Source organism: Salvelinus sp. IW2-2015, unplaced genomic scaffold (assembly GCF_002910315.2).
Source record: "Salvelinus sp. IW2-2015 unplaced genomic scaffold, ASM291031v2 Un_scaffold1283, whole genome shotgun sequence".
NCBI lineage: Eukaryota > Metazoa > Chordata > Actinopteri > Salmoniformes > Salmonidae > Salvelinus > Salvelinus sp. IW2-2015.
This window is the reverse complement of record NW_019942817.1, coordinates 91,448-104,346: the sequence shown is the minus strand read 5'-3', so window position 1 is coordinate 104,346 and position 12,899 is coordinate 91,448. Positions and strand designations below refer to the sequence as shown.

General features: G+C 41.0%; 1 pseudogene; it reads left to right on the top strand.

Annotated features, from left to right (window-relative positions):
* The window catches only part of LOC112070306 (voltage-gated delayed rectifier potassium channel KCNH1-like), a 55,275-nt pseudogene extending 47,096 nt beyond the window's left edge, over positions 1-8,179 (top strand).
* The last annotated feature ends 4,720 nt before the right edge of the window (positions 8,180-12,899 follow it).

The window sequence follows — 12,899 nt, the reverse complement described above, 5'->3', positions numbered from 1 at the left end:
AAGTATTCATACCCCTTGACCTTTTCCAAATGTTGTTGTGTTACAGGATTAATTCCAAATGTATTACATTGATTTGATTATCACCCATCTACACACAATAACCCACAATGACATAGTGAAAACATGTTTAGACATTTTAGCAAATGTATTGAAAATGAAATACATGAAAATCATTTACATAAGTATTCACACCCCTGGGTCAATATGTTAGAATCGCCTTTGGCAGAGCTTTGCACACCTGGATTGTACAATATTTGCCAATTTATTATTTTCAAATATTGGCCTGTTGGAAACTACAACTCCCTACTACATTGCACAGTTCAAGGCTAGATATGATTTATCTCTAGAGAAACTGTGCAATGTGTGCATTGAGCTCACAGGGGGAAAAAATGAACAAAATGGAATTAAAATAATTGAATAGACGTTGTTTTTCCGATCAGCACTACTTTTTAGCCGTACTGAATCCTTCCTCAGGTCAAGCAGTTATCTCAGCTCTCTGGTCTGCCCAAAATACAAAAGATCTGATTGGCTGTTCAGGGGATTGTGCTTTATGAATACACAAATGTCATTTGCACTGTGGGATAGTCCATGCCTTTTGGAGCAGTCTTTGGAGAAGTCTGAATGTGTATTAGACATTGACGGCCTCTGTTTGAACGGACAGCTAAAGCTGCGTTTTGCATGCTTTGAGATGGAAAGTTATTGTGTATTGATTGTGACCAGTGCTTTGCCTTAATCTGGCAAGTTTGAATAAAGCGTTGCTTAAAGCATTTAGATAGGCATTGGGTCAATGTTAACCTCACCCACTTCGCTCGAAAATATCTGATGCGACGAGAAAATCAATTAATTTCAGTTACTTGGTTAGACTAATACAATTTCAAGGTTTCAAATAAATGCTCTCAGAACCATACTTGTGCTCATAGCTGCGGGAAGTAGGGGTGCTGCTTGAAAAAAAAAAAACTCTTTTTTTTTTTTTTTACTAGTGCACCGGGCCTTTAATATTCTTGTATTAGCAGACCATATAAGATTTGTCCTTTTTGATTATGTTTCCTATCCCCAACATTACTTATTTATGTGTTTGTATTGTTTTGTCTCACCTGCCATGATTTCAATGTGGTTCAATATATTCATCTGTTTTGAAAGGGGCCACACTTTGCATTTCCACTGCCTTGATAAATAACTATGGTGAGGGGTAGTTGCTTTACTTTTTGCCGCTACTGCTTTGTGTTTGTGCTGAGTGCACCTAAATAAAGACCACTGTGTTACATAAACACTATGCAGACTTCTTGTTCCTGTGAGCTTCCAGCTGGCCATTCAAAATGTAATAAATAAATGAACGAGACAAACAAAACCCGCACTGATATTTTTAGGGCAGTGAGCGGTTGTCCTCGGAGTAGTAGCCTACTAGTCGATGCTAACGTGCCAGTTCCACATGTTTATAGTAATGATGTTGCACAATATTACCTACATTTGATCTAATTAAACATTACCACTTCCAAACTCTCCACGATTGAGATTTGAATTACAGTCAAACCTGGTTAGTCAGTGCCAACTTCCCTTATGAGGCATTAACTATTCCCAAATGCCAACACTTTATTGTTCCGACACTTTTTTGCTTTATGAAATAATTACTGTACATCGTTCTTAGGACATCACCACCATCTGACCCTCCATGTCGAAGAACATTTCATGAATCGGGATATGCCCTTTTAGTTCCAGTAAAAAGAGAAATCTTAACGCTACAGTGTACAATGACATGTTAGACGATTCTGTGCTTCCATCCTGTTTCAGCATGACAATGCCCCTGTGACAATGACAATGCCCCGGCCCATACAGAAATGGTTTGTCTAGATCGGTGTGGAAGAACTTGACTGGTCTGCACAGAGCCCTGACCTCAACCCCATCGAATACTATCGGAATGAATTGGAACGCCGACTACGAGCCATGCCTAATCGCCCAACATCAGTGCCCGACCTCACTAATGCTCTTGTGGCTGAATGGAAGCAAGTCCCAGCAGCAATGTTCCAACATCTAGTGGAAAGCCTTCCCAGTTATAGCAGCAAAGGGGGGACCAACTCCATATTAATGCCCATGATTTGGAATGAGATGTTTGACGAACAGGTGTCCACATACTTTTGGTCATGTAGTGTATGTTTGGAGGCTTAGGGACATTATGCTATTTTCCTTCAGTTTAGTCCAAAGAAATACTTAAAGTTAAAATACTTAAAGGGTAACGTGTTGAGTAGATGTAATGCAGCAAATGTCATTTTGGACCCAATGAATTTAAGATGGGCTTGATCCCAACCTGACGTTCTGATTTCTTGTTACAGATAGTTTTCCGGAAGATCAGTGATGTGAAACGTGAGGAAGAGGAGATGCTCAAGAGGAATAACGAGGCCCCTCTGAACCTTCCTCCGGACCACCCCGTCCGTCGCCTCTTCCAGCGCTTCCGGCAGCAGAGGGAGGCGCGACTGGCAGTGGAGCGAACCTGCCAGGGGGAGCCACCAGACGTGGAGAGGGGCACTGGCCACCTGGAGCAAACCAAGGTCCATGAGGTCCTCGCCAGCACCAGCATCATCATGGTGACCGAGAGCCCTGCCACTCCCACAGCTTCATCCACGTCTTTGTCCTCCAGGCCCTCTAGCCGAGTCATGCTTCATGCCCCTGCCATCCAAAACGGCAACCTCATAGGCTGCAAGTCCGTAGAGCCTGCGCCAAAGACCAAAAAGGGCTGGGGTCGTTTCAAGGAGTCTGTTGTGAAAGCAGAGTCGTGGAGCAGCGTTTCTAAGGCCGAGTCCATGGAGACCTTGCCGGACAGGACTAAGTCCCATAACGAGATGTCTCTCAAGAAGACGGACTCTTGTGACAGCGGTATTACRAAGAGCGACCTGCGCTTAGATAACGTGGGTGARGCCCYSACTCRGCAGGACCGGAGCCCTGTGCAGTCAGAAGGGAAGCTGGTTGTCTGTCCTATACCCGTACAGACCATGCACGCCTCTTTCCTGGAGCTGAAGCAGGAACTTAGGGGAGACATCGGGTCTCTTAATGGCCGCATGGCGGTGGTGGAGGCACAGCTGGCCGAGATGCTTCAACTACTAAAATCGAAAAAGGCCTCTAGTTCGAGAAAGGCCTCTCACTCATCCAGTTTCTTTGAGATGTCACGACCAGCCTCCCCCAATTCCCATAAGGACGACAGCTTCTCACAATCTTGACACTGCACGTTTTGGCAGTCTATGCAGTGTTTCCCAACTCCAGTCCCTGATTGCCCCCAACAGTACACATTTTTGTTGTAGCCCCGGATAAGCACTGATTCCTGATTCAACTTGTTAATTATCAAGCTCTCAATGAGTTGAATCAGGTGAGTTTGTCCGGTGCTACACCAAAAATGTGTGCTGTTGGGTGTACTCGAACTGGAGTTGTGAAACATTGGTCTATGGAACATGAAGTGAATACGTCCTAGAATTCATCCAGGAGCTGGCTGTGGTGTCGCAAAATTGTGAGAGAGGTTTTGTGAAGACTTGGGCAGTAAGATGTTCCTAAACTAGTACAGATGAGTAATGAGGGATTTTCTTACCATTTTCTTATTATTATTAGATATAGGGGTAGTCTGGATTTTAAAAAATGCACTTCTGGATTATCTCTGCACCTTGAGGGACATTCTGTGCGATATTCCATCGATCTACTTTTGTAGGGGTTCAAACTGTAAACCGCATAAATAACACATTTGTTGTCTAATTTCTTTTCAATTGGATTCGTTTTAGTTTTCATTTGGTCACACATTTCACATGGTAAAATGACTAACCCCATAAGGAGATTTTCATCAAATCTGTGCACTCAATTGAAATGAGCAATAATATTTTATTGCATTTATATAGTTTTTCACCAGGTCTCAAAGCACTTCAACTTGCAGGGGGTGATGTGGCCATGATAACACGAGCAGTGTGGAGCAACAGCGAAGATGCACATATCTAAAAATGACAATGTCCATGAATGGATTTGCTTTCAATTATAGTTTGTCAAAGGTTCATGTATTACTGGGATAAAGTACAATCTTGTAAAATAATGATGGATTGTTATGTTGGATATCCATCACTGCCTAATGGCAGCGGGTACATGTACATGAGCACAGTTGCACAATATGAACGCATACCATGTGTGGTATAATTTCAGTGGGAAAGCTAGATATTTTTGAATTTTTGTGTGTGTTAAATGTCCTCGCATGCTAACATGTTTGGTCATTATAATACGGTATGATGCTAAATTTAAGTTACACCAAAAATACATGTTTGAGCCATTTCTAAAATATGCGTTTTCACCCCCGTATTATTTGGTTTTGTCCAGTCAACAACCAAACAAATGTTGCTATGCTAGCTCAAAGCACACATTGGAAACAACTGTAAACTTGTTTAGTGAAGCAAATTTACACAAAAATATCTAAAAAGCATTGTGGCTTGTTCTTTACACCATTGCTCTCTCCTTGTGGTATTAAAATGAAGGAAAAATCATGATTGTGAACTTTCAATGTATGGTGGAAACCATGGCATCTTTTCAACCGACATCCCTCCTAAATTGTCATGGGAAGAAATCAATCTGAATTTGTCTAAACTATGAAACCTTTGTGCATTTTTGGTCATCACTGTTGATATAATATGCAAAGTATTGCCATCTATATTGTGTCTTTAGCATTTGAATTGCAGTGTTAAAGGAGTAAAAGGAGATACTTGTACAGACAGGTCCAGAATTATTGGAACCCTTGATAAAGATGGGCAAAAAAGACTGTATAAAATAAATAATACAAATACTGAGCTATATTGTATGTCAAAAAAATTGGGAAAAATATATATTTTATACTAATAAAATTTCTCAGAGAAAGAGATTTTGTTCAACAAATAATAATTGTTTTCTCTAAAAAAAAACATAGGGGTCAAAATGATTGGCACCCCGGTTTTTAATATACTCCGGCACCCTCCCCCTTGCGAGGATAACGGCACAGACTTTTTCTGAAATGTTTTATGAGATTGGAGAACACATTGGGAGGGATCTTAGACCATTCCTCCATACAGAATCTTTCCAGAGCCTTGATATCCTTTGTCTGCGCTTATGGACTGTCGTCTTCAATTCAAACTACAGGTTTTCATTGGGGTTCAAGTCCGTAGACAGAGAGCCGTTGCAAAATATCGATTTTTGTGGTGAATTAACCATTTCTTTGTGTATTTTGATATGTGCTTGGGGTTATTGTCTTGCTAGAAGAGCTACTTGCGGCCAAGTTTCATCCTCCTGACAGAGGCAACAAGGTTTTTGGGCTAGAATGCCCTAGTGCAGTACTTGGTAAAGTTCATGATGCTGTTGACCTTAACAAGGGCCCCAGGACCAGTGGAAGCTAAATAGCTCATAACATCAAAAGATCCACCACCATATTTTAAAGTAGGTATGAGGTTATTTTCTGCATATGTATTCCTATTTTGACGCCAAACCCACCACTCCTGTGCTTGGCCATCGAGCTCTATTTGCGCAGGTTCCAATCCAAGTGCCAATGCAAACTCCAAGCGTTTCCATTGTGGGTTGCTCTCAATTAAGTTTTTCTGGCAACCCTTCCAAAGAGCCTATTTGCATGGAGGTGGCGTCTAATTGTAGATTTAAAGACTTACTTGGTGACCTGAAGTTTTCCATAATTCTCCAACTTTGGCCCTTCAATTTTTCTTTACATCCCGAACCATCTTCCTTACTGTGTGTGGGGACAAGATACACATGCATCCAATATCAGGCAGGTTTACCACTGTTCCAGTGGTTTTAAACCTCTTAATTGTTGACATAATAGTTGTAAGTGGTATATTTGTTTTTTCAGCTATTTTTTTGTTCCTGTTGTGAGTTTTTTGCATTTTCTCATGGAGATGGATGATACATTTACATGTGTGTTACCTTATTTTATACCCCAGTAAAACAGGGAGCCATGGAAGACCACAATACAGTTATTTAAACTGAGATTAATTTAAAAAGTAGAACGTTAATGCAGATGTTTGTTTTTATAAGAATCTTTAGCGGTTCCAATAATTTTGAACCCTATCTTTTTTAGATATATATTTTCTCTGTGCAATTGTATTAGTATAAAATAAAATGTAAAAGAAATAATATTTACAGTGCATTCGGAAAGTATTCAGACCCCTTGACTCTTTCCACATTTTGTTACGTTACAGCCTTATTCTAGCATGGATTATATAGTCTCCCCCCCCCCCCCCCTTCAATCTACACACAATACCTCATAATGACAAAGCAAAAACTGTTTTTTAGAAATGTTTGCAAATGTATAAAAAAACTACTGAAATATCACATTTACATAAGCGTTCAGACCCTTTACTCAGTACTTTGTATGAAGTCTCTCAAGTCTTCTTTGGTATGATGCTACAATCTTGGCACACTTGTGTTTAGGGAGTTTCTACAGATTTTTCTCTGCAGATTCTCTCAAGCTCTGTCAGGTTGGATGGGGAGCACCGCTGCACAGCTATTTTTTATAGCAAAGATACACCCCCTTAGTCTACATGACAAACAACAGATGTGTGGAATGGGTCACATGGTTAGGATTTGTATGAATGTATGAAAGAAATGAATAATTCACAGCAGACAGTATCTACTGTAAAGACTGTTCTCATTGTGTGGAAACCAAAGTCTGGCCCCCAAAACAAGGTTCCCTTCATCATTATCCATACCCGAGCCATCTCTCCCTGGTACCTTCCAGTCAGACTGGAGCAATCTCCCTCACGTGAATGCAATGTGGCTTGTTAGGTTTATCACATAAGGCATCGTAAATCTACTATCAGCATTAAGCCCCAGAGGCCCACTCTCAGTTCACAGACACATTAGAGTTCTAAGAACCCTATTCTGTTGCAAAGAACAACCATTTTATGCAATAACAGTATTATAACATAATCTTGTAATTTTGCTCTCATAACCGTCGCCCCAGTCTGAGGTCCTGAGTGCTCTGGAGCAGGTTTTCATTAAGGATCTCTCTGTACTTTGCTCTGTTCCTCTTTGCCTCGATCCTGACTAGTCTCCCAGTCCCTGCCGCTGAAAAACATCCCCACAACATGATGCTGCCACCACCATGCTTTAATTATGGGGTATTTAATCAATTTTCAAATGTTATCCATTGTTATCGGCTGTAACGTAACAAAATGTGTAAAAAGTCAAGGAGTCTGAATAGTTTCCGAATGCACTGCATACAGTCTTTTTTGCTTATCTTTATCAAGGGTGCTAATAGTTTTGCCCCTGAGTGTGTGGCATTTACAGATAATGTATAAGGAATATAATAAGGACATTCTCACAGTTGCACTTTTGTCATTTAAAGAAACATTGTAGTCAATGCATGAGAACTGCATCTGAATGTATTGTCTTTGAGCAATTATAAAAGAAGATAGAAAATGAATCAGTATCTCCCAATGCTGGCCCTTGACACCTTTCCCTTTCTGTTATTTTTATTTACTGACCAACTTGACCTTGGGTCGCCTTGCAGCTGTCTTGAGTACATGTTATTCATGGGATAACACCAATAATTGAAATTAGTAACCAATTTTTTTTCAACTTCTATGTCTTAACCGCAGACTTGTTTGTTGTGTGCACGATTACACCACGACGTTTGTACTTGACCTTAAAACTGTAATATCCTGGATGCACTGTTCTGGAATTTCAGATTTGAAGGAATACTAATAACGAATTGTAAGGACTAATAATGAATAGTAAGGAAAGCATTCACATCCTTTGCCTTTTTCCATATTTTGTTGTTACAGCCTGAATTTAAAATGTATTATATTTAGATGTTTTTGTTACTGTCCTACACACAATACCACCGTAAAGTGGAATTATGTTTTTAGAAATGTTTACAAGAATGAAAAGCTGAAATGTCTTGAGTCAATAAGTATTCAACCCCTTTGTTATGGCAAGCCCAAATACATTCAGGAGTAAAAATGTGCTTAAGTCACTCTGTGTTCAATAATAGTTTTTAAACATGATTTTTGAAGGACTACCCCCTCTCTGTACCCCACACATACAGATAATTGTAAGGTCCCTCAGTCGAAGCTGTGAATTTCAAACACAGATTAAACCACAAAGAATAGGGAGGTTTTCCAATGCCTCGCAAAGAAGTACACCTATTGGTAGATGGGTAATAAAACAAAAAACAGACAATGAATATCCCTTTGAGCCTGGTGAAGTTATTACATTTTGTATGTTGTATCAATACACCCAGTCACAACAAAGATACAGGCGTCCTTTCTAACTCAATTGCCGGAGAGGAAGGAAACCACTCAGGGATTTCACCATGAGGCCAATGGTGACTTTAAAACAGTTACAGAGTTTAATGGCTGTGATAGGAGAAAACAACTGAGGATGGATCAACAACATTGACAGAGTGAAAAGACGGAAGCCTGTAAAGAATAAAAAAATATTCCAAAACATGCAGTAAAGTAAATATTGTAAAAGTAATACTGCAAAAAATGTGGCAAAGCAATTAACTTTTTGTCCTGAATACAAAGTGTTATGTTTGGGGAAAATCCAATACAACTGCAGGTAGCCTAGAGAGTTGGGCCAGTAATTTAAAGGTCACTGGTTCGAATCCCTGAGCTGACCAGGTGAAAAATATGTCAATGTGCCCTTGAGCAAGGCACTTAACCCTAATTGCACCTGTAAGTTACTCTGAAAAAGAGCGTCTGCTAAATTACAAAAAAAAATTATAACATTACTGAGAACCACTGTCCATATTTTCAAGCATAGTGGTGGCTGCATCATGTTATGGGTATGCTTGTAACCGTTAAGGATTGGGGAGTTTTTCAAAACAAGAAATACATGGAATGGAGCTGAGCACAGGCAAAATCCTAGAGGAAAACCTGGTTCAGTCTGCTTTCCACCAGACACTGGGATATGAATTCACCTTTCAGCAGAACAATAACCTAAAACACAAGGCCAAATCTACAGTAGTTGCTTACCAAGAAGACCGTGAATGTTCCTGAGTGGCCAAGTTACAGTTTTGACTTAAATCTGCTTGAAAATCTATGACAAGACCTGAAAATGGTTGTCTACCAATTTGACAAAGCTTGACAATTTTGGAAAATTGTTGCACAATCCAGGTGTGGACAGCTCTGAGACTTACCCAGAAAGACTGACTGCTGTAATCACTGCCAAAATTGTGATTCTAACATCAAATTGTATTTGTCACATGCGCCGAATACAACCTTACAGTGAAATGCTTACTTACAAGCCCTTAACCAACAAAGCAGTTTTAAGAAAATAAGTTTTAAGTAAAAAATCTAAATAACAAATAATTGAAGAGCAGCAGTAAAATAACAGTAGTGAGGCTATATACAGAGGGTACCGTGTACAGAGTCAATGTGTGGCGGCACAGGTTAGTCGAGGTAATTGAGGTAATATGTACATGTAGGTAGAGTTAAAGTGACTGCATAGATTATACACAGAGAGTAGCAGCAGCGTAAAAGGGGGAGGGGGGGGGGGCACTGCAAATAGTCTGGGTAGCCATTTGATTAGCTGTTCAGGAGTCTTAAGGCCTCGGGGTAGAAACTGTTAAGAAGCCTTTTGGACCTAGGCATGGCGCTCCGGTACCGCTTGCCGTGCGGTAGCTGAGAGAACAGTCTATGATTAGGGTGGAGTCTTTGAACATTTTTAGGGCCTTCCTCTGACACCGCCTGGTATAGAGGTCCTGGATGACAGGAGACTTGGCCCCAGTGATGTACTGGGCGGTACACACTTCCCCCTGTAGTGCCTTGCGGTCGGAGGCCGAGCAGTTGCCATACCAGGCAGTGATGCAACCAGTCAGGATGCTCTCGGTGGTGCAGATGTATAACTTTTTGACGATCTGAGGACCCATGCCAAATCTTTTCAGTCTCATGAAGGGGAATAGGCTTTGTCGTGCCCCCTTCACGACTGTCTTGGTGTGTTTGGACCATGATAGTTGGTTGGTGATGTGGACACCAAGGAACTTGAAGCTCTCAACATGTATTGACGCAGGGGGTTGAATACTTATCTAATCAAGATATTAGTGTTTCATTTTTATTTACAAATGTTACATTTCTTCTTATACTTACTTAATATTTTGTGTAGATCGTTGACAAAAAATAACAATGAAATCCATTTGAATCCCACTTTGTAACAACAAAATGTGGAAAAAGCCTAGGGGTATGAATACTTTCTAAAATGCACTGTACATGTTATTCTATTCACATACTGTCACAAAGATTAGTATTTGTAAAATGTGTAAAATGTTCATATTAAATTCTTTTGTACTTTGGATAATTTTTTTTCCCCCTTTACAGTAACTTCCCTAGATAACCTAGATTATCATTTATTTCAAGTCTCATTCATTACTGTGAGCACCAAGGACGTTTGCTACTGAAGTTAGCTCTTATAAAGCTCTTATTTGGCCTATAGCACCACGCTCAACAGTTTCCTGTGTGAATCAAGAATGGTTCACCACCCAAAGGACATCCAGCCAACTTGACACAACTGTGGAAAGCATTGGAGTCAACATGGGCCAGCATCCCTGTGGAACGCTTGACACCTTGGAGAGTCCATGCCCTGACGAATTGAGGCTGTTCTGGAGGCAAAAGGGGGTGAAACTCAATATTAACAGGTGTTCCTGTTTTGTACAATTTTCTTCATCAATCTACACACAATACCCCATAACAACAAAGCAAAACCAGTTTTTAGACATTTTGGAAATATCACATTTACATAAGTATTCAGACCCTTTACTCAGTACTTTGTTGAAGCACCTTTGGCAGTGATCACAGCCTCGAGTCTTCTTGGGTATGACGCTACAAGCTTGGCACACCTGTATTTGGGTTTTTTCTCCCATTCATCTCTGCAGATCCTCTCAAGCTCCGTCAGGTTGGATGGGGAGCTATTTTCAGGTCTGTCCAGAGATGTTAGATCGGGTTTAAGTCTGGGCTCTGTCTGAGCCACTCAAGGACATTCAGAGACTTGTCCCGTAGCCACTCCTGCGTTGTCTTGGCTGTGTGCTTAGGGTCGTTGTTCTGTTGGTAGGTGAACCTTAGCCCCAGTCTGAGGTCCTGAGCGCTCTGGAGCAGGTTTTCATCAAGGATCTTTCTGTACTTTGCTCTGTTCATCTTTAGCTCGATCCTGACTTGTCTCCCAGTCCCTGCCGCTGAAAAACATCCCCACAGCATGATGCTGCCACCACCATGCTTCACTGTAGGGATGGTGCCAGGTTTCCTCCAGACTTGACGCTTGGCATTCAGGCCAAAGAGTTCAAGCTTGGTTTTATCAGACCAGAGAATCTTGTTTGTAATGGTCAGAGGCTTTAGGTGCCTTTTGGCAAACTCCAAGGGGGCTGTCATGTGCCTTTTTCTGAGGAGTGGCTTCCGTCTGGCCACTCTACCATAAAGGCCTGATTGGTGGAGTGCTGCAGAGATGGTTTTCCTTCTGGAAGGTTCTCCCATCTCCACAGAGAAACTCTGGAGCTCTGTCAGAGTGACCATCGGGATCTTGGTCACCTCCCTGACCAATGCCCTTCTCCCCTGATTGCTCAGTTTGGCCGGGCGGCCAGCTCTAGGAAAAGCCTTGTGGGTTCCAAACTTCTTCCATTTAAGAATGATGGAGGCCACTGTGTTCTTGGGGACCTTCAAGGCTGCAGAAATGTTTTGGTACACTTCCCCAGATCTGTGCCTCGACACAATCCTGTCTCGGAGCTCTTCGACCTCATGGCTTGGTTTTTGCTCTAATATGCACTGTCAACTGTGGGGCATTATATAGAGAGATGTGAACCTTTCCAAATTTTGTCAAATATATTGAATTTACCACAGGTGGACTCCAATCAAGTTGTAGAAACATCTCAAGGATGATTAATGGGAAGAAGATGCACCTGAGCTCAATTTTGAGTCTCATAGCAAAGGGTCAGAATACTTATTTAAATGTTTTTTATTTTTTTATTTATACATTTTAGAATAAGGCTGTGACGTAACAAAATGTGGAAAATGTCAAGGGGTCTGAATACTTTCCCGAATGAACTGTATAAAGGCTTCACACTTAACCATGTGTGAAGTGTATAAGGATCAATCAGTCAAGGTTCCATTATAATCAGGGTAATTACTCTGGATAATTGAGGGTAAATTATTCAATCAAAGATAACTACAAATAATAATTAAATGTTTATCAATTGTAATATTAAGACACATTGAAATGCATACCCTAACACACTAAACTGCAGTGAGTAAGAGGAGCCATTAGACTGGCATATTTGATATTCTGAAGACTTACAACAGGGAATCACACAGCATCCCTCGGGAAATCCCAGCTCCCTCCCTCCCTCCCATTTGATGATCTGCAATGCAGTGCCAGGTCTTCCACCCTCCTCCCCCTTTTCCCTCTTGGGCAATCTTTGCAGTGCCAAAACAGGGGTCTATCCTGAGCTGTGCAGACTGTCAACTTAAGCATGCCATTACAGTCCTACTCCTCCCACTCCTGTCTGGGCTGAGGACACATTTCCTGCATCTCATTAAGTATTGGCTGAAGCCACAGCTCCCTCTAGAGAGCACTATGTAGCCACTACAATTACAGCTGTTTCTTTTACTAAATGCACAAGGTGGACTAACAAAAGGTGTCGTAGCTGATAGTGAGTGGAAAAGGATACATTTCTGAGCATGGTGGGTACTAAATAGTGTTTGTGTCACTTTTGAGCCAGTAGAGCACATTTTAGTCAAATATTTCCCCCGGGATAAAGAATCTAGTGAAAGTGCAATAATAAAGGTATTGGAAATGAATGGTCAGATTATTCTTCCACCAGAAAAGCAAAGATTCCGATGTAAGTGAACTTAAGTTAGATGATCCAACTATGTGCCCGCTTACTGTGGGGACATGCCAGTTTGGCTGACCTCTTTATA